Source organism: Tamandua tetradactyla, chromosome 19, assembly GCF_023851605.1.
Source record: "Tamandua tetradactyla isolate mTamTet1 chromosome 19, mTamTet1.pri, whole genome shotgun sequence".
NCBI classification, from domain to species: Eukaryota; Metazoa; Chordata; class Mammalia; order Pilosa; family Myrmecophagidae; genus Tamandua; species Tamandua tetradactyla.
The window spans coordinates 7685460-7698542 of record NC_135345.1 but is presented as its reverse complement, the minus strand read 5'-3'; the positions used below and the strand labels follow the sequence as shown (position 1 = coordinate 7698542).

At 37.8% G+C, this 13083-nt stretch overlaps 1 protein-coding gene across 4 annotated transcripts in view; it reads left to right on the top strand.

The window, feature by feature from the left end:
• Nucleotides 1–13083, top strand: part of STK32B (serine/threonine kinase 32B) — a 474254-nt gene that overhangs the window by 241956 nt on the left and 219215 nt on the right. The gene's annotated exons all lie outside the window — the stretch shown is intronic.

The window sequence follows — 13083 nt, the reverse complement described above, 5'->3', positions numbered from 1 at the left end:
CTACTCAAGATCTTGTTGAGTCTTCACATGGAGGAGAGTGTCAGCAGCAAAGGCCATGGTTACAAGATCACTGAATGCATCCACAGCCAAGCCCTGCCGTCTGACCTAGCATGTACTACATTCTTAGATGCGATTTTGCAGTTTTTCCTCATGTATTTTATAAAAGGTATTAAAATAAAAGGAAAGAAAAAGATTTATGGAATGAATAGAATATCTGGTCTTGTTTTTATAAGTATATTTTTTATTATAGAAGTTTTAAGTCTACAAAAAAATCATGCCAAAAATACAGAGTTCCCATATACACCCCCTGACACTCACAATTTCCCTATTATTAACACTCTATACTGGTGTGGTAGATTTGTTACAATTAAGGAAAGAATATTCTTATAATTGTTATTAAGTATAGTCCATATTTTTCATTAGGGCATGCCGATTGTTTTGAATAGTCCTATGCTTAATTTTTAAAAATTCTAGTAACATTTATACAACCTAAAATTTACCACATTAATCACATTTGAGTATATAATACAGTGGTATTAACTATGTTCACAATCATGCTATCATCAGCACCATCTATTACCAAAATGTTTCAACCAACACTAATGGAAACACTGTACCAATTAAACATTCATTCCCCTTTTCCTATCCTACTCCAGCCCCTGGTAACCTACTGTTTTATATTCCCAGGCTGCTCAAGCCATACCATGAAATGGTTTAGATTACATTGGAAAATTATTTACTCATGTTTTTGAGGCTAAAAGAAAGTCCAAATCAATACATCATCGAGGCAATGCTTTCTTCTCGATGACAGATGTTCTGGGATGGCTGCTCATGATCTATGTCTTGGTTTTTTTGGCACAAGGTAATGTACATGGTGGTCTCTCTTGGCCTCTTCCTTCTTTTCTGGGTTCTGTTGGTGTTCAGCTTCCAGTTGCTTCCTCTGGCTTTCTTTCTGTCTGTCTGTCTGAATTTCAGGCCACTTTGAAAGAATCCAGAAATAGGATTAAGACCCATCCTGATTAAGGTGGGTCACAGCTTAATTGAAGTTCCCTCATCAAAAGGTCCTACTTACAATAGGTGCACACCCACAGGAATGGATTAAATTTAAGAATATGTTTTTCTGTGATACTTACACCTATAAACCACCATAATCCACCCTGTGGACCCCCCCCATTGGTATTCTTCCTGTATGCAAAATACATTCATTCTGTCACAGTATTCCAAAAACCTTAAGTCATTTCAGAAACAATGCTCAGCAAAAAGCACCATCAAAATCGGTTATGGGTATGGTCTGTCCTGGAACGCAGTTCCATTCCATCTGCGAACCTGTGAAATCTTGAAAAGACGTTATCTGCTTCCAATATGCAATGGAGGGAAACATAGGATAAGCATTTCTATTCCAAGAGGGAGAAATCGTAAGGAAAACATGGGTCATATGTCTTAAACACTTCTGAAACCAGAATGGCAAAGTCCATGACGTTTCAAAGTCTAAGAGTCATCTATGAATAGATGTTTTGTCCTCCAGACCTGATGAAGTGGCAGCCCTCCTTCTTCCAAATCCTCCCAGGAGTGAAGGCTCCACCCTCTACAAGTACAGGATGGTGGTCAGGCCCTCTGCAGTCCTTGGGGCACAGGCTCCACTACCACTAAACATTGAGGTGGCACACTGTTCCTGAACAATGGGCAAGAAGACCCACCCTCTCCAAGCACAGGGTGGAACAACCTTTTCCACACACATGGATGGGCCCACTCTATTGACCCAAGATGTCTTCAATCCAGACCTTGGCTCCCATGGTTCTGCCCTTGAAGCTGTTTTCCTTTAGTCCAGGTTATCAGTGGTTCCACTTAACAGATCTTGCAAAAACTTGTCAGTCTTGCATGTAGTTCACAGAGGCCCAATCCATCAGACAGAAGAACTTTTCATAGATCCTTTCTGCATAACTGCATCTCCAATCCTGACTTCCATTGAAATGGCTGACTGGTTCCATGATCAGTTAAACCCTCACATGGAGCACTATTCTCTGGGGACTCACTTTTCGGGAGCTCAGAATTTTCCAAACCTTCGATTTCCAAATCATCAAGTTCTTAGCTTAACACTTTCCTCTTGTATTTCACTACAAACTGAAAGAAGAAACAAAGCTGCACTTTCCACACTTAACTTTGAGATCTTCTAAGCTGAATATACAAGTTCATCAATCTCAAATACTGTCTTCCATTCAACATCAGAACTCAATTGTGCCAAGTTCTCTGCCATTTTTTTTAAGGTCACCTTTCCTTTGGTTTCCAATAACATATTCATTATTTCCATCTAAGGCTTCATCAGATGTACCTTTAGCATCAAAATTTCTACAAAGAGTCTCTTCAAAGCATTCTGGGCCTTTTTTATCAAGTGCCTCACAATTCTTCCAGCCTCTAACCATTACCCAATTCCAAAATCATTTCTACGTTTTTGGTATTCACAATAGAACCCAACTCTCCTGACCCAAATATGTTTTTGTTTCCAGGAAGCTCAAGCAAATGCCATTAAATAGGTTGAGTTAAAGAATGGGAATTTCTTTATTCGTGTTTTTGAAGCTAATAAAAAGTTCAGCCAAGGAATCATCACGGTGATGCTTTCTTCCCTATGAATGCGTTCAGGGGCCAGCTGCCAGTGATCTTTGTCTTGGCTTTTCTGTCACATGGCAATGTACATGGCAACTCCCCTGGCCTCTCCCTTTTATTCTGGGCTCTGTTGACTTTCAGCTTTTGGCTTCTCCTTCTGTCTCTCTGCCTGAATTTCACTCCACTTATAAAGGAATCCAATAATAAGATTAAGGCCCCTTCTGAATGAGGTGTGTCACAACTTAACTGAAGTAAGTTCTTACAATGGGTTTACACCTGCAGAAATGGATTAAATTTAAGAACATGTTTTTCTGGGATACTTCAAACATCCACACCTACATTCTAGATTCTAAACCTACAAATTTGCCTATTCTAATTATTTCATAGCAGTAAAACCATACAGTATTTGCCCTTTTATGTCTGGTTAATTTCACTCAACATCATGTCTTCAAGGCTCATCCATGATGTCACATGTATCAGAACTTCATTCCGTTTTATGGCTGAATAATATTCCACTGTGTGTATATAACACATTTTTAATCCATTTATCTGTCGATGGACAGTTGGGTTTCTTCCATCTTTTGCCAATTTTGAATAAAGCCATCATGGACATCAATGTGCAAATACCTGTTCAAATCCTTGCTTTTAATTTTTTTTTGGGGGGGGGGTATATACTTAGTAGTGGGAGTGCCAGGTCACATGGTAATTCAGTATTTAGCTTTTTGAGGAAATACCAAATTGTATTACACAGTGACTAAACTAATTACATTCCCATCAACAATGAACAAGTGTTCCTATTTCTCCATATCCTCTCCAACACTTGTTATTTTTATTTGTTTTAATAGTACCTCTTCTGGTGTATGTGAAATGGCATCTCATTTTGGTTTTGATTTGTATTTGCCTAATGGCTCATGATTTTGGATATCTTTTCATGTGCTTATTGACCATTTTTATATCTTCTTTGAAGAAAAGTCTGTTTAAATCTTTTGTCCATATTTTAACCAGGTTGTCTTTTTGTTATTGAGTTGTAGGATTTTAAATATATATTCTGGATATTATAACCTTTTCAGATATGTGTTTTCCAAATATTCTCTACCCTGGTGTATGTTTTTATACTTTATGATAAAATCTGTTGATGCACAAAGATTTTTAATTTTGATGAGGTCCCATTTAACTACTTTTTATATCATTGCTTGTGCTTTTGATGTAAAGTCTAAGAAACATTTGCCTAACAGAAGGTTCTGAAGATACTTCCCTATATTTTCTTCTAGGATTTTTATTGTTTGGTTCTTAGATATGGATCTTTGATCCATTTTTGAGTTAATTCTTATTTATGGTGTGAGGTTGGGGTCCACCTTCATTCTTTTGCATATGAATATTCAGTTTTTCTAGCATCATTTGTTGAAGCTACAAATCCTTTCCCCCACTGAGTGGACTTGGCATCATTGTCAAAAATCAATTGGATGGAGATACAAAGGTTTATTTCTGAATTCTCAATTTGACCCCATTTGTATATATTTCTTTCTCTGTGCCAGTACCAGTCTGTCTTGATTATTGTAGCTGTGTAGTAAATTTTGATGTCATAAAGCATGAGGTATTCAACTTCTTTCTTTCTCAGTTTTTTTGTAATTTGGGTCCCTTACCCTTCCATATAAATTTGGTGATTGGCTTTTCCATTTTTGCAAAGAAGGCTCTGGGATTTTGATTGAGATTGCATTGATTATGTAAATTGCTTTGAGTAGAAATGATAGCTAACAAGATTTAGTCTTCTAATCCATGAACATGGTATATCCTCCCATTTATTTAGATCGTCTTTGATTTCTTTTAGTAATAGTTTTTAGTCCCCATGTGTACAAGTCCTTTACATCTTTAGTTATATTTATCCCAAGATAAGTTATGTTTATCCCAAGATATCTTATTTTTTTAGTTGTGAACATAAATTGATTTTTTCTTGATTTCCTCTTTAGGTTGTTCATTGCTAGTGTTTAGAAACATTATTGATTTTTCATATTGATCTTGTACCCTATCACTTTGCTGATTTCACCTAGTAGTTCTAGGAGCTTTGTGTATTTCTCAGGATTTTCTGTACATACAATCATGTCATCTGCAAATACTGAAAGTTTCACATATTCTTTTACAATACAGATGCCTTTTATTTCTTTCTCTTGTCTAATTGCCCTGGCAAGATCTTAGTACAATATTGAATAACAGTGGTGACAGTGGACATCCTTGTCTTATTCCTTATCTTAGAAGTAAAGTTTTTACTCTTTTAATATGGAATATGATGTTAGCTGTGGGTTTTTCATGTGTGCTCTTATCAGGTTGAATAATTCCTAGTTTTCTAAGTATTTTTATCAAGAAGTGGTGTTGAATTTTGTCAAACGCTTTTTTTGCATCAATTCAGATGATCGTTTTTTTAACCTTTGCTTTATTAATGTAGTATATTACATTGATTTTCTTATGTTGAGCCACCCATGCAAGCCTGGGATAAATCCCACTTGGTTATGGTGTACAATTCTTTTAATGTGTGATTGGATTGAGTTTTCTGGTGTTTTGTTGAGGTTTTTATATCTATATTCATAACGGATATTGGTTTGTAATTTTCTTTTCTGGTGGTCTCTTTATCTGGCCTTGATATAAGGGTAAGACTGGCTTCATAGAATGAGTTCTCTCTTCTTCAATTTTTTGGAAGAATTTGAGTAAGACTGGTATTATTTTTTCTTGTAATGTTTGGGAAAATCACCACTGAAGCCATCTGGTCCTGGGCTTTTCTTTGTTGGGATTTTTAATTTGCTTTCTTTATTTGTTATTGGTCAATTGAGACTTCTATTTCTTCTTAAGTCAGTGTAGGTGGTTTGTATGTTTCTAGAAATTTGTACATTTCAACTGATTTGCTGCCATGCAGTTGTTCATTGTGTACTCTTAAAACACTTTTTATTTCTGTGGGGTCAGTAGTCTTGTCTCTTGTGCCGGTTTGAAAGTATTACAATGAACAACTGCATGGCAGCAAATCATTTGAAACCTGGAGAGAGCCAAAGGAAGCCAAGAGATGAAGTCCTGTCCCAGAGAAACAAAGTGTAGAACCCCCATGGGGACAGAAGCTTGAAAGCATTGGAGCCCAGAAGCAAGGGACCAGCAGATGCCAGCCACATGGCTTCCCAGCTGACAGAGAGAAACCCCAAAAGTCAGTGACCTTGGGGTACCAAGGTATTTTTCCCAGGATGCCTTAATTTGGACACTTTCACTTCCTTAGAACTGTAAACTTATAACTTATTAAATTCCCCTTTTACAAACCATTCCAGTTCTGGTATATCACATTCCAGCAGCTTGCAAACTAACACATCTCACCTTTCATTTCTGGTTTTAGTAATTTGTGTCTACTTTCTTTTGTTCTTTGTAAGTATAGTTATAGGATTGCCAATTTTATTGATATTTTCAAAGAATCAACTTTTGACTTTGTTGATTTTCTCTATTCTATTAATTCTCTTTCATTTATCTTTGCTTCACTCTTTTTCATATTCTTCCTTCTGCTCATCATGTGTTGGGGTTGCTTTCTTTTTCCAGATCCTCCAGTTATTATGTTATGTTTGATTTAAGATCTGTCCTACATTTAATGTAAGCATTTGGAGCTATAAATGTTGCTATCAGTACTGCTTTTGTTGCATCCTATCAGTTTTGGTATGTTGTGTTTTCATTTTCATGCACTTTGAATTGTTTCTTAATTTCTTTGTGATTTCTTCTTTGATCCTTGCTTAGGAGTGTGTTGTTTAATTTCCACATACTTGTAAATTTTCCCTTTCTGCCTCTAATTTGATTTCTGGCTTCATTCCATTGTTTTCTGAGAATATACATTATATGATTTCAATATTTTAAAATTTATTTAGACTGTTTTCTGACCTACCACATGGTCTAACCTGGAGAATTGCTTGTGTTCACTGGAGAAGAATGTGTATTCTGCTGCTCTGGTGTGCATTTTTCTTTATATATCTGTTAGGTCTAGTTGGTTTATAGTATCATTCAGGCCTTCTGTTTCATTATTGATCTACTTTTTAGATATATTCATTATTGAAAGTTCTGTACTGAAGTCTCCTTCTATTAAAATAGAACCATCTATTTCTCCCTACAACTCTGTCATATTTGCTTCATACATTTGGGAGCTTTGCCATTTGGTACATATTATTTATAATTACTACATCTTGTTGAATTGACCCCTTCATTTTCTCTCATCACAGTCTTTGACTTAACTATTCAGTCTGGCATTAATATATTTACCCCAACTCTGTTTTGGTTACTATTTGTATAGTAGTTTCCCATCCTTTTGATTTCAACCTATTTTTGTCTTCGAATTTAAGACTCTTGTAAACAACATATAGTTGGGTCATGCTTTTTTTTTTTTAAATCCCCTGTCTATCTCTGCTTTTTTGCTGAGAGAGTTTAATACATGTAAAGCAACTGATAAAACAGGACTTTCTCCCACCATTTTTCTACTTGGTCTATGGAGGTCTTATACCATTAACATCCCTCAATTCTTTTTTTGTGCCATTTTGAGTTGCTTCTCATTTCTTTCTATATATTATTTTCTGATATTGTCCTGTGGCTACCATGGGGGTTAAATTTAACATCTTAAGTCTATGTCTATCCTGTTTGGTTGATAGCAACTTAACTTCAAGAGCATACATATAGTGTTCCTATGAACTCCATACTCCCATCCTTTTGTGGTGCTTGTTACAGATTCTATCTCTGTACACTGTATGTCCAAAACCATAGTTTTTCTTTATGTTTTATGCATTTTCATTTTAGAAATTTAGAATTTAGAATTTAACTGTAGGAATTAAAAAGGGGAGTTAAATACCAAAAAATACAATTTACTAGTATCAGCATTTATAATTTCTCATTTGGTTACCTTTCTGGAGATCTTTGTTTCTTTATGCTGTTTGATTCACTGTCTAGTGTCCATTCCTTTCAGTCTGAAGAACCCCTTAAGCATTGCTTGTAGAGCAGGTCTAGTGGTGATGAATTCCTACAACTTTTGTTTATCTGTTATTTATTTGTCTTGAATTTTTGAAAGACAATCTTACCAAATATAAATTCTTGGTTGGAAGTTGTTCTCTTTCAGTGCTTTAAATATTTCGTTCCTCTGCTTTCTTGCCTCCATGTTTCTCTGATGAGAAATTGGCACTTAATCCTTTTTGTGCTGTCTTGTGCCTAACACAGTGCTTTTGTCTTGCAGCTTTCAGAACTCTCTCTTTGAACTGGGCATTTGACAGCTTGATTGCTATGTGTCTGGGTGTGATTCTCTTTTAATTTGTCCTATTTGGAATTCATTGGGATTCTTGAGTTTATATATTCATGTCTTTCATTTAGTTTGGGATGTTTTCTGCCATTATTCCTTTGAATATTCCTTCTTCCCCTTTATCTTTTTCTTCTCCTTTTGGGGCCCTTATAATGTGTATAGTGGCATGCTTATGATTTCCCACAGGTCCCTTAGGCTCTATTCACTTTTTAAAGTTCTTTTATCTCTCTGCAACTCAGCCTGAATCATTTCCATGGTCTTGTATTGAGTTCACTGCTTCTTTCTCCTGCCGTCTCCATTCTACTGTTGAAAATCTTTAGGGAAGTTTTCATTTCAGTTATTGTGGTCTTCAACTCCAGTATTTCTGCTTGGTTCATTAAAAAATTCTCTATATTGAGATTTCACGTTATTCTTTCCATGATTCCATGATATTCTTTAGTTCTGTCTATGTTTTCCTTTATCTCTTAAACTATAGAGGTTTACTTTTAGAAGTCTTTTTCTGGCATGTCCAAAGTCTGTTCTACTTTTTTAGTAGTTTCTGGATTTTTAACTTTTTACTCAGAATGGGCCACCATTTTCTATTTCTTGTAGTATTTTATTGTATATTTTAATATTTTAAAGTTTAAGAAGGGATCTAGTCCCTGAGCTGTCTGTTCCTTACATTTGTATGCACCTAGTGATATGATAGACTTCCTTGAGTGCCAGGAGCTAACAAACAAACAAATCAAAGTGCAAACACCTTTCTCTCTATGATGCTGGTGTTCTCCTTCAGAGTTTAGTGTTTTCAAGAATGTTAGCCTGAGTGGATGTGAAGTTCAGGGTCTTCTATGTCTTTTCTCAGCATGCATCTTTTCTTGTGCTTGTATTTGCTTTTGGTCTTAGAAATTCCCATTTATAGTAATTAAATGCCCCTTCTACTCCCTATGAAACAGACTTTCTCCCTCTCCTGAGTACTCTGTTTTATCACTTAAAGCAGGTAATCCTTTGCCCCAGGCCACATTGACTTATTATTTCTTATAGCGTTTTAGCTGTGCACAAGCTGCTTCAACTTGCATGGTAGGTCCTAAGAGGGAAAACCCGAGAGGAGTTTCCTGTTTCAGTCCTTTGAGCTGCCATCTTATAAATTGGCATTGAAATACAGATACCCACTATGCATATAGGGTTTACTCTATTCCTTCCAGAACATAGCCAGGGACCTACAAGGGGGGCAGAGGCTGGATTCATACAATGCTGGGGAGGGGGTAGAGGGGCAGGCAAGGGCATCATGAACTTCTCTTAAAGCTATTCTCTTGGTCCCTTCGTTCCCCAGATATTGCAACCTTTTAAATATTTTCCAAAATTCTGAGAAGGGGGCTTTGCCAGTCTTGTTTAAAGACTCTGTGGGTGATGGTACCCTGGAGAATATTATGCCATCATCTTGGTCGGTCTTGAGACATGGTCTTGTTTTTTTTCCCCTCTTAAGTTAGGCTTAGGCCTCAACAAACATTTCTTACATAAAATGCTCTAGTTTATTACTTCTTGCCTTCATACAGTCAGAAACATATATGGAGCATCTTCTACATACTAGACCCTTAGGTAGATGTTGGGACTTCCACATGTCCGTCCAGACCTCAGTAAGATAGACTAACAGTAATCAACTAATCAGCATTAAGTTCTGTTACCTTAAACTGAGCTAAGTGCTCTGAATGAAATGAACATATAACAATGAAATCTTACCTATTTAGAGTTGGGAACAAGTCTTCTTTGCGTGCAGAAAAATGAATGGGGTTTGGTATTCATAGATTGCATCTGCCAAGATCTTGTCTTATTTTTGGATCATCACAATCACTTGAATTTCTTCTCCTGTTAATTAATACTCACTTCATAGTTTTTGAAATTTATTTTTTATTGAGATGCAATGTATGCAGAATAAAGTGCATTAATCTTAATTGTGATGTCAATGAATTCTTGTTTATGTATGTGCCTCTGTGACAACCACTCAAATCAAGACACAGAACACTGCCAGCATTCTAGAAAGTTCCTTCATTCTCCTTCTCGTCAATACCCCACCAGAAATTTACTGCTATTTGAATTTCTATCATTAGAAGTTTGTGTGGTCTATTTTTTAACTGTACATAAATGGAGTCATAGAGTAAATATTCTTTTGTGTTTGGCTTCTTTTATTTAACATGATTTCTTTCAGATTTATCTGCACTGTTGGTGTATTTGTTTTTAAGCTGCTGGAATGCAATATAACAGAAACAGGAACAGCTTTTTAAAAGGAAGTTTAATAAGTTACAGGTTTACAGTTCTTAGCCTATAAAAGTGTCCATCCTAAGGTAGCCAGGGGAAAACACCTTAATTCAAAGAAGGCTGATAGGTCAGGAACACCTTTGTCAGCTGGGTAGTCACATGGCTGGCATCTGCTGGTCCCTTGCTTCTGAGCTCCGTTGTTTCAGCCTCTGTTGCTGTGGGGGTTCCTCACTTTGCTTCTCCAGGGCTGGTTTTTATCTCTTGGCTTCCCTTGGCTCTCTCCAGGTTTTGGCTTGTTTAACCTGTCAGTATCTGTTTCAGCAATGCTCCGAGCTTCTCCAAAATGTTTCCTCTGTTAAAGGACTCCAATAAATTAATCAAGACCCTCCTGGAATGGATGAGGTTACATCTCCATCTAATCAAAAGATCACATCCACAATTTGATGTGCCACATCTCTGTGGATATAATCTCATCAAAAGTTTCCACCTACAATATTGAATCAGGATTAAAACATGGCTTTTCTGGGGGACATAAATGCTTTAAACCAGCACAGTTGGACTTACCAGAGGTTCTTTCTTTTTCATTCCTGTATACTATGCTATAGTTAATCATTCTGAAGTTGATAGACATTTGAATTGCTTATCATTGGGCTGTTTTAAATAAAGCTCTTGTGAGAATCCTCACCCATGAGTTTGCTGAGCAAAAGCTCTCATGTGTCTTGAGCAATTTGTACCTCATAGCATTTGCAGAGTACTTAATATGTGCAAGGATACTGCCTGCTCATGATATTACATTAGATTGTTACTTTTATTGTTTATTACTGTGGGGCTTGAACTCTGGATAGGATGCTGGATCTCACAAACTTACCATTCATGTGGGAGAAGAAACTGAGTCAGAGAGAAGACATAACCACACAATGATCAATGGTTTCTGCTAGCCACATGATATTTGCCAATGGTTTATCTCACACACTTAATGCTTTTTAAACCTGAGACTCTCTTTTATAAAAGTGTGTGAAATTTAATTGAGAAAGTTTTTTTTCATAAACTGAAGAATTGACAGGGTGTCCAAGCTTTGGCCCCCACAAGGAGGCCTGAGTTTGTCCATGTGTGGAGGGAGGCATGGAGCAGGAGGAGGTGGGCACACATGGGGCACGTCCATGGCGGGTTCTCATCAAAGGCCTCCTCCCTAGCCCCAGCTTCCCAGCCCCTTTTCCCCGCTTCCCTGCAGTATTCCCCTGGTGCACACATATGCCACCACATGTTCACTGACTACTCAGCCAAAATTGATGCTTCTGCTGCTCTGTCTGCCTGTAGTCCCCTTCCACTGCTTTTCTCATTCTCAGGACCAGGTCAGATGTCCTGTCCCCTGGGAAGAGCACCCACCTCCCCTCTAAACCTGAGGGAGTGAGTCTCTCATCAGGGTTCCCACAGCCCTGTATTAGCTGCAATGAACTCTGGGCACACAGTGGTCAAGTTCCTCTGGCACACACTGCTGAACACTAAACTGGTCTTTCAAAACTGAACATGTAACAATTTGTTTTTTTGTCTCCTGGTGAGATGGTGAGCTCGATGCAGGTGGGAAATGTGCCTGCCTTGTTCCCATAGGCTCTTTGGCACTAGCACAAGGCTAGCACAGAGCAGAAACCAGTGAATGAATGAGTGAGTTTAAGTGTGAATGAGTTCACAAGTAAGAGTGAAGGAGTGAATATATAAATGAATGATTAAGAGAGTGAATGAATGAATTCATGAATTAATGAATGAATAAATGAGTAAATGAGTGAAGGAATGCAGAGCCCCTCTCCAGCTCTGCCGTACCCTTCTCTTCCAGCCACCATCACTTCAGCCTTTATAGGTTTTCCTGCTTCCACCTTTAGCCTCCTGCCATCTCTTAGACTTACATCAGAGCATGTAACTCTTGTGCTCAATAGCCTTCAGTGGCTCCCACTTCCTTTAGAATAATGTAGTGATGGAGCATGGGCTCTGGAGTCAGAATTCCTGAGTTCAACCCAGCTTCTGCAGGCTTTGGCTATCTGTGTGTCTCAGCTCAGTTACTTCACCTCTCTGTGTTCGTTCATGGGCTTCTGGAGAGGATTGAGTCCAGTCACATCCCCAGAGCATGGCAGAGCCAGGAACATCCCAGTCAAGTTCCCAGGCTCTGCAGCCGACCACCCGAATTCCCACCTGTGCCACCTCCTGCTGACAGTGGGCCTCCCTCAAGCTCCCCAGCATCTCTGGGGCCAGTTAGGAAGCTGTTGCTTCTGTCCAGGTAAGCGGTGCTGAATCCCTTAGAAAAGATAGCAGCAGCATCAAGGATAAAGAAGACTTCTAGATAAATGAGAGGACGAGCAGTCATCATTTATTAAGTCCCTCCCTCAAGAGGCTGTTTAATGTGTTGTAGTTCACCTTCATGGTAGTTCTGCAAAGTATGCGTTTGTAAGCATGAGAAACTGAAGATCAGAGAGGTTAAGTAATTTGCCTAAAATTGCACAGCATGAAAGAACTGAGCCAGGAATGAAGCCCAATTCTATTAACCCCCAAAGCCTACATTATTTCTTATGATCTATCTAGTAACTAACACAGCTCCCAGCACACAGTAGAAATTGAGTGGTAGCTGTTATCATTACTGCTATCGCTATATTGCCATCGTTTCTGGAGAAAGTAAAGGCCCTGGTTGCGAATCTGTATTTCATTAGCAGAAAAGGCACTGACAACTGCTGACAGCAAATGATAATCTTAACAGTATTAGTGTCAGAAATATTCAAATGCAATTAAAAACTGCACATATAATATTCCAGTGTAAATGAGCAGCAGCCAACAATTACTGGTGCATATACAATTAGCACATATGGTAATTTAGCAGGAGGCATAACTCACTCTCAGTTTTATCACTTCTAAACAAATTGCAGATTCCCCTGCCCTCCCTCTCTCTCTTTATCCTCCTCTTTGCTGCTAAT